The following is an 18,527-nucleotide window of genomic DNA, read 5'->3' on the forward strand; positions in this document are numbered from 1 at the left end:
TTTTTCAAAGTCATGTGGGATGTATGGTTTTTGAGAAGGCCATAAGCGTAATTTGTTCTTAAGATCTTGCAAACTATATTTAACTTATAGATAACAATATTTATAACTATTAGTTGCAACTTGTATTTTTTGCTGACGGGATAAATTAAAATGTGATGCATAGAATGTAACTTTCAAAAATTAAAAAAAGATAAACAGTAATAAAAATCAAGTTTAATGTTAATAATATTTTAACATTTTATTAAAATTTTATATTTATTAAATCAGTACCATTATACCACCATTGTCAAGTATTTTAAAATGTTTTGTATTGTTTTACGTCATCTCAAGGAAATTTAAATTAAATTGTGTGGTGTATTACTGGATTGCCACCTTCTTTCAGTTGGTGGTCTAACATATCAGTTGCTTATAGGTTTTTAATTTCATGTTTAGTTTTGACATGTCTTTGTATTCATTTGATCATTTATGTTTTTGTTCTAAAATCCTAACTTTCGAAAAAATCTATAACTAATATTATGCGTAAAATATATTTGCGTATTTATAGTATAGAACATCTTTATAATTAAAATGTATTATTATTAATTTTACTATTCATTGCCGTCGTAGTGTAGACAAAAATTGTGTTGTTATAAAAAATATTTAATTTTTTCAACTTAATTATTGGATGTAATTAAAAGTCCTGTGTTTTTAATATTTATATAAAATAAATATTTTTTGGTTCTTTTTATTTCCAACCACGTCATGTTACAATAATAATTTCACTGAAAACGTGTAGGTCTATTACAGAATGTTTTACGTGTTTTTGAGGTTAAATTAGTTTTAGGTATGAATTATTTATTTTATTAAGTCGAATTACGTACTAGTTTTATTTTGTTTCATCCATAACATAATACATTTTTATTACAAAACCATCGACATTGTGTTGGGTACTACTTAAACTTATCTTAATATTAATAATAATATTAAAAATAGTATTTATCAAAGTATCACGGGAAATGATTAGGAGGTAGCTTATATAATTTTAATAAAGTGGAAAATTTATGATTTTATTGTTTTATATCTTTTCCATAGTTATATTCGATGAAAGCCATTTTAAATTAATCACGACTGTAAGTATGTTGCACAGGTTTATTTTTATGAAGTTTTTAATTTTTTTTTTAATCTTATTTAAGTAATTACCTGTTTGTATAACAATAGTAGTATACTTATTTGGTTTTTAATAATTGGTATTTTTAATAAAAATATAATGTATTTTAAAAATATTTGTTTGCTTTTCACAATTTCTTTAAAATGATTTATATTCTCTCCTATTTCGAATTAATTATAGTTATATTAATATTATCAATGTCAATAATAATAACATTAAATCCATTTTTGATTTTAAATATGTATAATAAGGTTGAATTTTCTATTTATTTATAATTTTATGGATATTTGTTTGTTTATTAACACGCTTTATCCATACTCCGAAAATTGCATATTATAGTCTCACCATAACGATAATAATTTTTAAACAATTAAATATAACTATAACGTTTCTTTTATTGTGATTAAGACAACAGTCACCATAAACAGTGGAAAAAAATGATTATTATTTTAAGTCGAGATTGTTTTTTTAAATTACTTTAAAACTAGGTTTATTATTATATTATACTCTGCATTCGGACCTACACAATTTTGAATTGAATAAATGCATTATGTATTTATACAATTTTTTTTTTTTCATATCTTTTAAACGTCGATGTAATAATATTGAACAGCTTAATATTAGTTAAGCATTATTGTTTTGAGCATCGCCCATTTGCGCCAAATTTACCTGGTATAATTTATTATAATAAAGTAATTTATTTTTCTTTGAATAATAATCAATACAATTTTATTAAAATTATAGTCAATTGTACGAATTTTTTTAAAAGTAATAACTTATTAATAATAATACAAATTATTTTAAACAATAGGTAATAAATATTAAATAGTTAGTTAGTACTTATTAAAAAAAAAAATATAAGCTATTAGTAATCAGTCAATTGTACAATTTTTTTAAAAATAATTATCAATAATACAAATTATTTTAAGCAATAATAAATAGTTAATAAGTTTATATTTTTTTGAAAATTATAAGCTATCGGTAATCATAGTAAATTTTACGAATTTTTTTTTTCAAATTATCACCAATATTATACATTTTAATCTTCGTTTTTAGAAGTAGTGAAATCTAAATCGATTAATACTTTATGAACATCAGACACAGATTTAGGATATGAAAGAAGAGATTTTTTACGAGCATGGTAAATACTTTTTCGTATATCAGATACATTAGACATAGTAAAATCTGAATTAGTTATGTAATTATTCATTTCAATTAAAATAATTTTCCTACGACGAATTATACTTATATCTTCGACAGCCACACACTTATATGCTGCAGTTATGTTTAAAATCTATAGACTTATGAGAATAACTTATTTATACGTTACAGACACGAGTACACGACGTCTTTCAAATACATAAATTAATCAATTCGTTAATGTAAAATATTTACGCAGATAAATTTGGCGTAAATGGACTGTCCGAAAAAATATAATTTTTTTTTTATTTTGGCACAAAGGAGATGTACCCAAAGCAAATTAATTTTTTTTTTGGCACAAATGGGTAACCCCCATTGTTTAAGCGTCTTTGTCATTTGTATACACATGCCTGTAATAAATCTATAGGATTATATATTTATTGTTAAATTTCTGTTGGTTTTGTTTTTGTAATACTCAAATAATGCTTAATTATATTGTAATATATTATTATTACTATTATTATTATTGTCTCAATTTTAGTACTCGGTACATAGGTACATATTATATACAATCATACTATCCACCATTACCACCTTAATAGTCGAGTAAAAAAATAATATAACCCTCAATTAGAAATAAAATCTAAAAACCAACCCATCAATAGAGAAAAATATTCCTAGATCCATTACGATATTATATGGGTATTTGATTTCTGCAGCTTATTATGGCCATATTCCGGTGTGTTAATCGTAATAATTGTAGTGAAAATGCCTCAAAGTAATAACATTTCACCAAATGTCGATTGAATTTTTTCTTAACAAAGTTGTTCTAATTTATAGTTATGATTTCTTCTTGATTATTAGTTTTTTACAAATCGTGTTAGTATAGAACATCACGGTACCAGTTTTATCTCTGTGCTATGCTACGTTTGTATATGACAAACTATTGACTAGTAATAAATTATTTCATAAGTCGTAATGATATAATATTTATGTTATGACTTATGATGGTTGTCGAGTGTTTAAATAAATTGAAAAAATATTTTTTCAAAAACAAATACATCCTTGCCTTAGAAAATGTTGGTAAAACAAGTTAAATAGATTAAACAAATTATCCTGTACGCATGTTATAATAAAAATAATATGTATAATATTATATGATATCATAATATGTTGTGTTATGCATCGCTGTCGAAAGCGTCACGGCAAAAATATTCTCATTAAACGTGGTTGTAAGACACTCGTGTATGTTTTTTGGTCATCGGTGTTAAATTATCAACATTAACATAGTTAAAAATAATTAAAAATAATATTATTATATACATATTATTTAATTATGAAATGTCTAGACTATGATTCATTAAGAAACCGTTAAGCTAAGTTTCTTTATTTTAAACAGTTATTAATATTATTACCCATCGTAGTACTTTTATCGTATTGCTACTAAAATCACAGCAAGCACATACCCCTCTTGATAATTTTAGATGTACCTACGTTACAGCAATATACAATAGTCACATAAATTCTTATTTCTGTTTATTAGATTATTTTTATCGATACAGTTATTACGCCGCTGAAAATTTTAAAATACTGAAGTTTCAACTTTAGTTTACTTTCGAATGTGTGGTATTTTCGTTTATTTTATTTTTACGTTAGGAATTTATAATAATTATAAATTTCAAGTATTCGGTCTGCTTAGTAATAATAATATTATATACCCGTTGTAATCATTAAAAATTGTTTAAGTGGCATTATAATGAATATGACGTTTGACTTGCTCGTGCTGCTTTTTTAAACTTTTCGATACTAATTAGTATTGTTAGTAATTATTTATTAATAAATATGTTACAAAAACATTAAAAAAGAAAAAGAATGATAGTTTTGTTTTTCCAATAAATTATGTGTAAATCATGTAATATTAGTAGTATTATAACCCTTTAAGTTGAAATATATTGTTGTTAAAATAAAGGATCTGATTTCTGGTTAAAATCCAGGTTACAGAATTTTTTAATTGTTATAATCTTATAATAACTAAGCTAATGATTTTGCATCTGTGTGCGCTTCGTGTACAATTTATATTTACATGTATTGAAAATGAAATCAATATTATAATTTTATATAAATAAATAATTTTTGGCATTAATATTTATTAGATGTACCCTTGTTTTATGTAACATTTATAATATATAAGTGACTTAGATTGGTTTAGTTCCACTATGTAGACAGTTAATATGAGATAATTCATGTTTTAAGATAATTTTTTTTCTGACTTATTTGATTTAAGAATTGTACACAATGTTTTATACTTGGACCTCGGGATATAAATATTTAAATTTTGGAATAATAGGTAATCGGTTAAAGTTATATTAATACATTTGTAGAAAATATTTAATATCAATACTTGTGGGTAACGGACTGTTTGACTCCGGTACTTAAATCAAAAACCTAATAAAATGTAAGATTTAGACATAAATTTAGAATACACATTTTATTTTCAAATTATTATCTAAAGATTTATGAACCAATCTGATTATTTATTTAACACGGTTGTAAATTCGAATGCAAGTACAACACGATATATGTGTCAACATAATTATTGTTATAGCTGCAGTAATCTCTGTAAATAATGGTTGAGTTATTTGTTTGAAATATAATATAACATTATTAGTATAAGTGTTCATTTAATTCTTAATCAGTATTATCAACAAATGTAATACATGTATTATTTATTGTATAATATTTATATTACCTACTTTAGGTGAGATCTGTGAGTATGTTAATTTTGACACTAAATAAGTGGATAAAATATTTGGCCAATTTGTAACTATAAAACGTTGTTTATCTTTATTGTGTTAAATTTGTGATGAATTAATATGTTCAGAGCTAGTAGCGAAATGAGACTACATCGGTATACATTATACAATATATTTTTTTTATGGGTTTAGAATTTTTGTCATACATTTAATGAAGTTATCAACGATATAGTTTGATGTTGTAGGATCTTAGGATAATATATAGCATAAATTTCAGATGAAACACGCATCATTGTAAATGTAGAGATAAATATCCAATAGTAGTTCACATCAGTATAAAAATGTTATCATAATACTTAATTTAAATAGTTTTAAAAACATTTTTTTATATGTTTGGTATTGGTAACCAGGGGCGTCGGTGTATTTTGAAACACTTATGATATTTTTATTTTGAATCAATACACCCATCTACTCACTAACAAAACTATTCCTCTTAAAAACAATATAGAGTAGCGATTCCTTAACTGTGCACAACCAGCATATTTGAGAGAACAGAGGCCCCACTGCAAACATATATCATTTAAAGGTTTAATATTTTAATATTATCTTCTTAATTAATGTAAAGATGTAAACAACTATCCATTACTCATGGATCATAATCACCAAACATTGATGCCAAAGTTGACAATATCATTTAATTACTGTATGTTTTATAATAAAATATAAATATTAAATACAGTTGTATATTAGTGTGTACTGCTGTGTGGTGTGTATTAGACATTAGTATATAGCATAGCGTAATGTATGAATAATTAGTATCTATAGTACTTAGACTGTAGGAACCTGAGTACGTTTTACTAATAACTTAATGTAGTGAAGTGTATATACAGTAAAATTGAGATCCCTATTTTTCTTTATATTATGCTCACCCATCCATTTATTTGCCTTTGACAAATGTCATAGATAAAACCAACTTTGGGCGCCTCTGTGCGTAACTGTTTTCGACTGACATTATATATGCCTAAATGTGTTACTAATATTACCATACTAATAAATCAATTTTATGTATTATAAATAACTATCAATGTCGAATATAAATATTAAATCGGTGTACTTAGATCATGATAAAGTGCTTTTGTCTCTTTTAAGGCTATATGTAATATAATTCTGGCTTAATATATAGTTTTAAATTTTTTAAATATAGCTATAATATAAATTAAACACTGCATAACAATAATTGTATTTTGGTAATAACGATAATAAATATTACTAAGATAAATAAAAACTTATTAATGTAAGTTGGAAATTTTAAAGTTCCGATTGTTTTTAGTACAATGGGCTTAATACGTGTTTGTTTTGAATACAATTATTTAAAATAATATTCTATCATGACTAATAGTTTATTATCATTATTATTATTGAGAAAATAAAAAAAAATTTAGAAAAAAATATGTTTTTTCACTTATTTAAATTATTTGAACTGTATAATATATTTACTTTAAAAATATAAAAATTAAAAAAAAAATTTATTTCTTTCACGAAATTACAAGTATTCATTTGTAGCAACGGCTTTAATTGAAGTAGTTTTTGATTATATAGGTACAGATGAACTTAATAATAATTTTATGAGGGTCTAATTGTTGCTTTTACATTAATGTAGGATTATTTTAGTTCGAGCTTTAATTCCGTTTCGAGTAAATGGTTTATAATGAACCTTAGGTTTAAATCAATTTAAAAGTAAATCAGTATTTGCTTTATCACGTAGGTATGTTATAAAATGGATATTAGAAAAACTATCTCAAAGGCTCATAAAACACAAATATAATTTATATAAATAAATCTTATTAAGTAAGTTGTTAAAACGTTTTCCTGCAGCATCGAATAATATCTGAATAATAGAGATTTTATAATCACGATTGACTTTTTATATACATTAAAGTCTATGCGAGCTATAGCTACTTAGAAATCTTTGATGTGATAGTCTTTCATTTATATTTAAGACTTAATTAGGGTAAAAAATGCATCTTTACAAGTATATATTATTTTTTATACGAATCTATAAAAATAAAAATGTCTTTTGCAGACTTAAGTATAGCAGTAATGTTTATAAATTTCTAGTTTAAAAAATTAAGTGTACGTATGTTGATTATTTCTTAGATAAAGTTTATCGCTTATATTATTTTGTATATAGCCTTTACGATTTTGTATTAGACATGCCATCGGTCATTCAATAGAGAAATCTCATTTATCTTAAAACTATAAGTGATATAAAAGGGGTGTCTGTATTAGGATGTATTATAATTTATATTAAGCATATATTGTAAACACTGAAATATTGTAGTGAAACCTCTCTAGAATCTGAGTAATTAACAAATTTAACATAATTATTCAAATAACAATACCTTTGTCCATTCATTTCTCTCCCGTTTGTCGTAATTTATAACTTATTTACTAGACTCCTCCACTGCATGAGGCGACTGTTGTTGTTGGGTATCTGGGTAACATACACTCGCATACATACACATCAAGGACATTTGACGACACATATTAATCTTCTAGGTACTCAAGCACTATATACTATATATATATTATATATAATACTAGTAAATATTTTATGGTTAAACCACCTATATTATGCGGTATTATAATATGTCGCACCTTAGAATATAATATTAAACATAATATATTAATTATTATAAATTAAAATGCTCATCAACGTTTTATCTCAATCCGTATATAAAAAAAAAAAACGAATATTTAACAGAAATGTATTCTTTATATTATGTACAATATAGGTAAATAATTATATGATAATGTTAAATTATAAACACGAATATTGAATCGACATTTAAACTCGTGAATATCGAATAGTGTGATTTGAAATAATTATACTATGCTAAAATGTTAGTATATATTCTTTGTTGTAGTGATTTTGGTGTCTGAAAAATCTACCTAAGTTGTACTTGTTTATGATATAATCACTGCTCGTTAGGTATATAATATCTTAACGGAAAAAGTTGATTATATATATATGCATGTGTAATACGCACACCTATTTTGTATTTGTTCGTGCATGAGGTGAATACACTATATAATATAGTCTTGGATGTATATATATAACTATAGTTCCGTAGCCATTAATCAAGGTTTTAATTTAACCGGTGGGATATTTATTCTAATCGCATTATTAAAATAGTCTTCGTAAAAAGGAAATGTCTCTATATAGTGCCTATTGTAGTGATATACTTATACTTTTTTCGTCATTATTTGTTTATTATAACAAAAATAATTGTATTTAGTTTAATAATAATGTATTAAGTCGTTTGTATTTGTAAGTGAACAAACTATATTTTCATCTCTGCTTATTTTAAAGAAGACTTAAGGTTTTGCTTTTTGAAGCGTAATTTTTAATTGTTATATTATGTACAATAGTAAAATTCTATTATTATAGCTTAAATTATAAAAGGAATGCGTTTTACTTATTACAATAATTAATTTAAAAAGATAACTAAATTAAAATGTATAATTCAGTTCTTAATATTAATGAAGAATTATGTATGAAATTTGTACACACTAATATGTACATTATATATGGTTATAAATATGTATTTATGATATTATGTAAAATAGTTTTAAACAAGTTTATTTATAGTTACTAAAACTATGTAACTATTTATGAATTGACTTCGTTATGATGATAACGTGATAAGAACATTATAGTAAACAGTTCGAGAAACTTCAAAACAAAGGTTTTTGAAGTGATTCGGGTGTTCAAAATTGAACACAATGTATACATGAGGGATGCAGAACTGATAGTTAAGTTTATTATAAATTTATAAAGTAAGATAGTTTCTGTAAAACAAAAGCGTTATAACCATTGATTACACACAAACAACGCGACATTTTAAATTGTATATCATTTGTTTCATTGATATAATTTATATTATATATGTCCGATATTATCCTCGGCATGGTGGAACAGATTTGAAAGATATTGATAAATATTAAAAAACTGATCTTTTTAAATTATATTATTGATATTTATATGTGTATCAACAGAGTATAAATTTTCAGTTTTAATATTATACAATTTTGTATCTTATATTAATTAAATTTTTCTCCGGAAAAATAGCTATAATAAACAATAATAATTACTATAATTTGCAAGTGTTCATTGAAATGATAAAAAAATAGTATATTTCGAAACTCTTAAAAAAAAATCCATAAAAGCTAAGTTTAACAGTTAATGAATGTTTTTGTAACTATAATTATTTTTTGGCAGTCAAATGTTGTTTTCCCCGGGTAATCTATTATTCATACCTGCTGCAGTGCACTGTTATCCCAAGTTCGAAAGATAATAAAAACGAAAATTAAAACCCATCCATTAGTCTGGCAAAGTATTTTTTTTTTGCTTCAACTTTTGATATATAAATCCTATCGACCTGTAGGATCAATTAGTGACTACTAAACCCGAAAATCAAAACGATACAGAGGGAATGCCATCGCATAATTCCTCGGTTCATTTCGTTCACTTTAATGGGCCCTCGATAAGCCGCTTCACATTGGTAAATCCCCCTACATATACACGGGCACGTCAATACCGCTTATAATATATATTTTATGGAGTAAAAAACATTAATTTATAGAATTGTTATTTACAATCATTTTATCGAAGTATCCAACTATATATGTATTGTGTAGAAAAATGTGCTTTGATTCCTAACTTTATATAACTTCGTTTACTATACGTGTTTATTATAAATTATAATAATATGTAGCATACAATCTTGGTATAAAATATTGTACAATTAAATGATCCAAATAACCGTTTTAGTAATATTTTTTAAATTACATTACATGAAAAAGTAGGTTATTGTAAAAAACGAACTTATTGATAAAGATTCGGTTTTATTAAATTTATCTTGTGTAATGTATAAATTGTTCATTTCCACAATGTTATGACATTTAGAAGACGAAGTTGATAATGCTTATTTAAAACTTTTTATAAAATGTTCTTATTTGTATTCAACAGTCGATTATAATCTTTAGTATGTAGACATTAGTAAGTTGATAATAGAAAGAACAGTTTACTCGAATTTTAATATTGCTAGTAAACGATAATAATGCATGTATTTATATAACATATGATTATTTTAATAGTAATACTCGCTATCTCTAAAAGTGTTCATATTTTTAGAAATATTATTTTCATATCTTCCAATGTTACTACAAAATAATTTTTTTGAAAAAAAAGTCATTATGAAAAATTTAAAAGTCAATACTTTATGAGATAACGACTCTAAAAATAATCATCCTGTAGGCATAGATTTTAAATTTCATATTTCTAAGCAGAATATATTTCCAAGAGTTTTGGTATTTAAATAGTTAAAGCTTATACGTTTAGAATATAGTTTTTAAAGAAGATTGCTAGTTACAGGTCTATTATTTGCCTAGTATGCCCTATGCCACTCAATACTATTCATTTAAATTTATAACTAATTAAATAATCGATTGAAATTTTTTAAAATAATTTGAGTATGAAATTCGACATAAATTTTTATTAAAAAAACTATTAGTCATCAGTTGGTTATCTATTTTAGAATTGTGGAATTATATAACAATAATATTAAAATAAGTTGGTAGTTAATATATGTGTTAATTGCGCTAATTATATAATATTGTGAAAAAACACATAAAATATTTAAAATGTAAATTCTTCCTATACTGTTTGTATCATTAATTTTCTTCAAAAGATTTCTTTTACGATGTATTTATTTTAATTTTCAAAATTTCCGTATACCCATAAATCCACCGCAGAGAGCATTCAAGTAGAATTAATTTTCAGCAACTGTGTATATAGCGTTTACTAAAACGGTACATATGCATTTATAAATAATATTTATCAAAATACCTCACATATACAAGCACATTAAGTAAATATCTTAATCCTTTTAAGCAATGCGCAATAGTGGAAGTATACAAGGTCTTTTGGTTTAGTTTTGGAGTTAAAATCCGAGAGAACGATACATATACATATAAATTATATACCTTATAGAGGAATACGTTAACACAGATTTGAAAATCAATTATTTCATTCATGTTAAATATTTAATATGTAATTAGTGATTTAAATATACAGTAGACTTTGATCTCACGGTGCTTGGGTTCATTTTTTAAGTACAACTATAGTAATGGAATTTCTATTTAGTCTCTCCGACAATCGAAAGACGTTCGAATATTCGCAAGACATCACTATTGTATATAATCCTACATGTATGACGTGTATATTCTATTCACGGCATCTATTGTTTTTAGAACAAAAATTAAAAAAAAAAATCATTGTTTAAAAACAATTGTAATTCAATTTTTTAGATTTTATTTATTTACTTTATAAAGTGATTTTATTCATAGCTGTTTTATACCGTGTTATTGTATTTTGTATATACTTGATTTGTCTAAGATTATCTTTTATTCTGGATAACGGAGTTTGTTAATAGGCCAATTATTATGTTATACTCATTTTATGCACTACCTAATACTTATAAATTAATTAATAAACATAATTTAAGTATTTATATTTAATAAAATTTTTCTATAATTTACTAAGACAGGAGTTATGAAATATAAGTACATATAATAATACTAAACTTTATAATTTTTTTAGTAAATCAAGATTTTTTCTATTTAAACGAGAATATGAATCGATACATATATATATATATATATATATATATATATATATATAATACTACGAACTCTAATAATATAACATCATATTATAATAAACGTATTGGAAATATAATAATTATTGAAATTTTTATGCATTTTGTTTTTAAAACACTATTTTGAAAAAAGTAAATGTCGAAAACGCAAGATCGAAACCGAGAGCTATACATTTATATATTTAAATCCGATTTTGATTCTAATGGAATTATATCTTGTTGTCAATTATGTATAGGGTGGATCAACGCGTTTTTTCATTTAGTCGTGCTATGGCCACAGGGAAAGCGGCAATACACACGGTGGTCCACCCCGAGTATATTCAAATAGTTTTTTCTAATTTACTATACCGTTGGCAAAACGTTTAACGAATGTTTTATATTTATGGTAATTTGCAGTCGATCGCGAACGGGGTGTTTGCCAGTCTAGCCGTGAGCGTAAAACTCGTTCCGCGAACACCGATCGAACGGGAAACGCCGCGACGATGGCGGTATAATGCAGTCTGAGCACAGTTTCTGCAGATCAACTACACCGAAAATCGCGTCGATCACAGGTAATTCAAAAAAGCCGATAAAACGGTATATTATCATATTATTAATATCAGCGTTCGACGTAAAACGCACGCGGTTTGCACAACGCGACGTGCGTCTCTTTAACGATCCGTCTCGGTATCTCGGCGGGAATTTATGGGTGCGCAATAACATTAAATTTATACATTGATTACGATGTCGTATACGACGTATACTATTGCCGTTCAGGTATACGATTGTACAATAATAATAATTATAGTCGTTTGCAATCTCCGCGGTACAACGTGAAATAATTAATAATCTTGCAGAATACCGCAGTGACCTTGCGATCCATTTCGCTCGGTACGCGATTTTTGCGATTTCCGTCGAACGGACACCAACAGTCGGACGACGGTTATATTATATACGCTTATTTAGTATCGCGGTATACACGTCGCAATATCATATTATTTTATGTTATAACACACACACACACACACCGTCAGCAGATTTTTATTTATAATATAATATTAATGTTATTTTTAATATTGCGATCGTCAACCTTTCAGCGGCGGCGGCGGTGTAACGGCATAGCAACGATAATAATAATTAATAATAAATTAATATTATAATAATAAATTATTGTATCGGTGGGTGACGAGACGACGAGGAAGGACAACGTCGCCGCCGCCGCCGCACACTCTGTATAACTCGCGTTATTAACCATTAAACACAATATCACATATACCTATACACCGTCAGCGCATACCGCTCTCCCCGTACACACGCACACACAAACACACAAACACACACAAACACACACAAACACACACAAACACACACACACACACTCGCACACTGACGGGCGCGCGCGCGCAGGTTTTCATGGTGGCGCACATCTGCCTCTCGGGCCGAACGAACACGCACGCACGCACGCACGCACGCACACCAATGCCTCGGCACCAACTCGCGTATAACACACTACCATAATAATAATAATAATAATAATAATAATAATACGGTCTGTGAAAGAAAAAATAAATTGTACACACGCACACGCACCGTCCGCGCGTCGCGCTTACTGCGTATGCAGACGCGTAGTTTTGGTGGGGGGCCGTGGGGTCCGCCGCCGCTGCTGCCACTGCCACTGCCGACGACGGCCGCGACGACTGTACGGCGAACGGGTAGGGTGTGCTGCTGCTGCTCTGCCGTGTGTGCTGCGACTATACGTGTGCGTCGCCGTGCCCGTCGACGAGCCGCGTCTGTTGTGTCGGCGAGTGCAGCGTGTGTGCGTGTCTATATCTCTCCGCGTGTCGTCGAATCGTCGTCGTCGTCGCAGTCGTAGTCGCAGTCGTAGTCGCAGTCGTCGCCGCCGCTACGCGTCTCTCAGCTAACGCGCGCGAGCGAGAGTCGTCCTTTTTCGCGTCTAGTCTTTTGCCCTGTTACACTGGCAATCGGTCTGTTTATATTATAGGCTTTCGAATAAATTAATATATAATACATTTTGATCATCCGTGTCCGGCTTGTGTGTCGCGCGCGCCATGCCGTAGTGAACGCGCGAAACCGATTCGAAGAAAACGCGCGCGAAAAGAACCCAAGTAACGTCCATTTCGGCGGGGTGTCCGCAGCAGCTGCATCGGGGCGGGTTTTATTTTTATTTTTTATTTCTATCACCCGAGTCTACGGCCGAAAACAAAGCGTCCGCGGAGGCCGAACTTCGTCCGTCTCTGCAGAGCAGTCCGTCACGTAGAAATCTGTCCGGTCCCAAGCGACCGATCCACCGGTGTCAGTAAGTAAGTACTGCCGTCACGTTTAATGGTAGAATCGCACCAACCCCGCGTAGCCACAATTGTGAATCCTTGCTGTTATCTTTTTTACGCGCCAGTACTCTGCTTTGTACCGCCAAAATTCGTTTTTGACCCTCCCCGACCTAGAGTTCGCGGATTATTGTATCTGCCATCTGGAGCGCACGGCGATAGCAAAAAGGCCGACGGGAGACTTTAAGGAGTGCGACGCGCTGAAAACAGTCGACGGGGTGAATCGATTTCGCCTTGATGGGGAGGGGGAGGGCAGGAAACCGATGGATCGCGATCGCCCGGCGACTGTTTTTATTCTGTATAACCGAGTGCGACGACACCGAATTCTGGCTCATCTCTTTGTTTCATCCGTGTTATTATGTTGAAACAATCGTCGGCACACACCGTGTAATGCAATGCACAACATTGTTCGGAGTACATAGGGTCCGCGTGACGTACAATGCCTGATTACACATACGTATATAATTATGACATGTATAGAGGAGGAAACGACGTCTAAACAGCAGTGCTCCGAGTAAAATATGGCGTATACAACCAGAACGCCGGTATTCATTCAATCTCTGCGCCCTCCGGTCGGGTTTGATTCGGTTTTCGCCTGTGACGTTTCGTTTACCGTCTCACGTTATAGCGTACTGCTGCCGTTTACGTACGAAATCCCCGGAAAAGTGAACGAAACACCATTACGGTTTAAAAACCCGTTTATTAGATCTATCGGCGACCAGACGTCGTTTTTTACTCGCCGGTCACGGTCGTTGCCCGACGATACGCGACATAATAATAATACGTAGGTAAATGGCGAACACAAATACCTACCGTGTGCTATATCGTACGGGGCTTTACCCCGCGAACGTCAGTAAACATCTGGATGGAGCCGTGCGTGACACACGAGTGTGGCGTGCTTATACTTGTTGCTGCTCTCTTGCGATAATCACACTTGTTAATCTTATCTCGGTCGATCTCCCGTTTATAATCAACTAAAGGTTTCCAGCGATGAAACGGACACTAGCGCGATAACGTTTCGGAAATTGCGGTTTTTTTTTTTTTTTTTTGGACGCGTGTTTCGTTTATTCGGTCGTCTTGATGATTATTATTGTATTCATAAAGTTGTGCGGACGTGTCGCCGATAGAGGGTCGATTTTCAATAACAATGCGACGATAGTGTTTTTTGGTCGTGAGTATTCGGTCTGCTTCTTTCCCACAAAACCCCCGTCGACACCGTCTGTCGTACGTTATTAATATTATTATTATTATTATTGTTATTTGTCGACGGTCGTTATTTTCCAGGGGATTTTAAGTAACCTCTGCCGCCGCCGCCTTCGTTATGCTCGGATACGAGACGGGTATTTTAACTGTGCCACTCCCCTTGCACCTCTTGCCATTCCGGTCGGGCACTTGGGTATACGATAATAACAATAATATTATATTATCATAATACATGGCGACAATCGAGTCATATCGACTGTTATCGTAAACAACTGCCACCGCCTCCGTCGCTTGTCGTACCGGGGAAAAGTGCATTTTACTCGTTTCGATAAAACGTCCGATATAATATTACCTAACGTAGTAGACTGTTTTTGCAATTATATTATAATGGTATTATACCTTCGATCCACAATTTAAAAAAAACATAATATCGTATACTGTTTAAATTATATGCAATTATTATTATAATTATTATTGGTATTACTTTTGTACGCCGCTCTATAGAGGTTCGTTGTTGTGGTCGTCGTATGTCCGAGTCGCAAGTGAGTCTCTTGCCACTGTCACTGTTAACCCTTATTTACTGACCTTTTCGTGCGAAACAATATGCACAGAGAACGGTATTCCGCAGCGCGTATAACATGCTCCCGGGCAATAATTTAACAATCCCGTGCATTGTATTTCCAAACACGCGCGCGAGCACGAGTGCTCACAGTCGTTAATTAACTATATTTACACACACACACTCTCATATACATACATATACATATTATTTATATATGTTACGTAGGTACTATAACTTTGTATATGTGTCCTCGTTGTCGGTCGTTCGTCATTGGATGGAGAAGGGGTGGGCGAGCATAAATCATCGCGTCATTCGTCGGTATGCTTCGAAGCTGCGGTCCCGGTTTATCTAAAGAGGGACAGAGAGCGAGAGAGAATGACGTTCAAATCGTTTACGATCGCAAGTGCAGGGAAGCTTATTGGAAAAGCTACGTTTAATGATTTTAGTCGTTTTCAATCTCTGATAATGATATATAATGTATACGATTTTTGGATTTTTGTACTCGTCTTCCTCTCCTTTGCCGACAAATTATGACGGCGCGTCGTGATATACGATTGCTCAGCCGTGTGGTTTTTTTGTTTTTTGATTTCATCACGACGACGATTGATCTCGATTCATTGCGAAGTGTTCCCACTGTTTCCAGCGCCGCAGCAACCATCGTTCTGACGTTGGCATTAACATTTTCCTTGAGTGTAATGTCGTATTATTAACTTGTATAGTGTATAATATATTATTATATTTATATATCTACTTAGATTTATGGGCAGTTCGAAAAATAATAACTCTATCAAGGTTTTTTTTTTCACTCTCGGCTATTCACACGATATGCGCAAAACGATTTCTTTTGATCGTTCGTCCGTTTTCATAACAGCGGTAGTAGTACGCTAGCCAGACTACGTTTGTAGTTTCCGCTATTGCCTTTGGATGATTATTTGTTTTGTTTTTTGCATAAGTTTTAAGCATTTGTATACATATATATATATTTATTATTTTCATTCCGTTTGGTGCCTTTTTTTAGTAATTTATAATAAATAACAACGCACAAAAATAAAAATAAATACGATACAAAATAACGTTTTAAAAATCTGTTGTGTAACATCAACACTATCTACTACAGCTCTTTCAGTTTTTCTAATATCTGGATTTAAATAACTTTGAGTCTGAAACTACCACATATTTAGTATTTTCTTGTGCATGGAGAGGTTTTCTATTGCCTGCTAATGTTTAGTGAAATAATTTATGTAGCCCGTATACTCGTCATTTGTTAATATTGTATAGAAAATGTATAGTTTTTGGTCTATTCAAAAATGAAGAAACTATAATATATTTGTTTCTAGGTATAAAAATTATTCGATTTTTAAATTTTAGTAAAATAGTTTCCGGAACTTTTATTGACCGTTTGGAAACCTCCGCTTTTTAGAAAATTATTTGAAGAGTTAAAAAAAAAATATTTGAAAAAGAATCGAATTTTTGTTAAATTTTCTCCAGTCTATGAAATACAATTCATTGTAAAACCATAAGTTTTCTCAGTTAAATAAAATATTACTACTCTATGAATTTTGTTCTTACCAATATATGTATTTAATTGTTTAATATGTTTATATCATGCTTATACAATTAAAGAGCAAACCTTCAAACAATAACGATAAATATAAAATGGTAATAATAATGTTTTTAAATTATTTCGATAAAAAAATATATATATTTAAAAAAATTTCTATTAGATTATACCCGTGGTCCTCTAATTCAGAATAATCATCAATCAAATATCAAATGCATATTATAAGCATATTTAAGTTTAAAATAGTTGTAGTTTTCGTTTTCATGGCACGTTTTATCTGAGTGTGACGATAAATCACACTTGCCGTTAGTTTTATTATGATATATGTTATGTAATATTTATATAATAATAATCGAAAACCTGGTAAAAAAAAAAAAAAAAAATTAAATGAATAATTAATCGTAGAGAAAATTAGGAATACGTTATTGTACCTATATCGTATCTACTTATTCATTAATAATAAATAATAACATATCTTACCTATACCGGATGACTCATCAAAATTTTAAGATTCTCTAGACTTCTCACCGTATATAATACTACATAAATGTGTGTACACGTTTTTATAACACTTTTTTGCTTTTTTGTTTCCTGTCTAGTTAAGTGCTCATAATACGTCATATACCTAATGTATACCGTTTAAATAAACACATATATCATAGTTTATGGCAAAAATTACTAGACGATTTACTTTGAAATTAAGACGGATCTCAGTTGCCAAGTTCTGTGTGTAAGTTAGGTACATTCATCACTATTCGTTATTCACTAACTTGAAGTCATATACTCGGGTCTATTCAATTAATTAGTTTATGGGTCACAAGAACTTACCCGTCATCGTATTACTTTCAAGTTAGTACCTATATGATGTAGTGTCTCTTTCTGTACGCAGTCTGAAAACCAAAGTGCTATTTTGAGGTCGACTAAAATACACGCGCATATACACTTATTATATTATATTATTTACGAGTTTATAGTGACGACTATACGTTTACTACAAGAGAGTCGCTATCGGTATTTTTTGGTCATTTTTAATGATTAATAGACACCCCGCCAGTCTGTGGTTATTATAAATTATTCATTGCTGAATTACGTAGATAGTACAGGTGGTGGGTATA

The 18,527-nt window shown here is 29.7% G+C and overlaps 1 protein-coding gene across 6 annotated transcripts in view; it reads left to right on the top strand.

Annotated features, from left to right (window-relative positions):
- The window catches only part of LOC112593043 (polypyrimidine tract-binding protein 2), a 177,741-nt gene that overhangs the window by 32,823 nt on the left and 126,391 nt on the right, over window positions 1-18,527 (top strand). For 3 of the 6 annotated variants that reach the window (XM_025337269.1, XM_025337275.1, XM_025337272.1), the window contains exon 3: window positions 12,159-12,313. The gene's annotated coding sequence lies outside the window, so the exon portion shown is untranslated. Of the gene's footprint in view, window positions 1-12,158; window positions 12,314-13,436; window positions 14,063-18,527 lie in introns of those variants that run through there. The other 3 variants (XM_025337270.1, XM_025337271.1, XM_025337273.1) reach the window with 3 other exon arrangements.

The sequence above is a fragment of the Melanaphis sacchari genome, unplaced genomic scaffold, assembly GCF_002803265.2.
Source record: "Melanaphis sacchari strain LSU unplaced genomic scaffold, SCAv2.0 Contig19_pilon_pilon, whole genome shotgun sequence".
In the NCBI taxonomy this organism is placed as follows: Eukaryota; Metazoa; Arthropoda; class Insecta; order Hemiptera; family Aphididae; genus Melanaphis; species Melanaphis sacchari.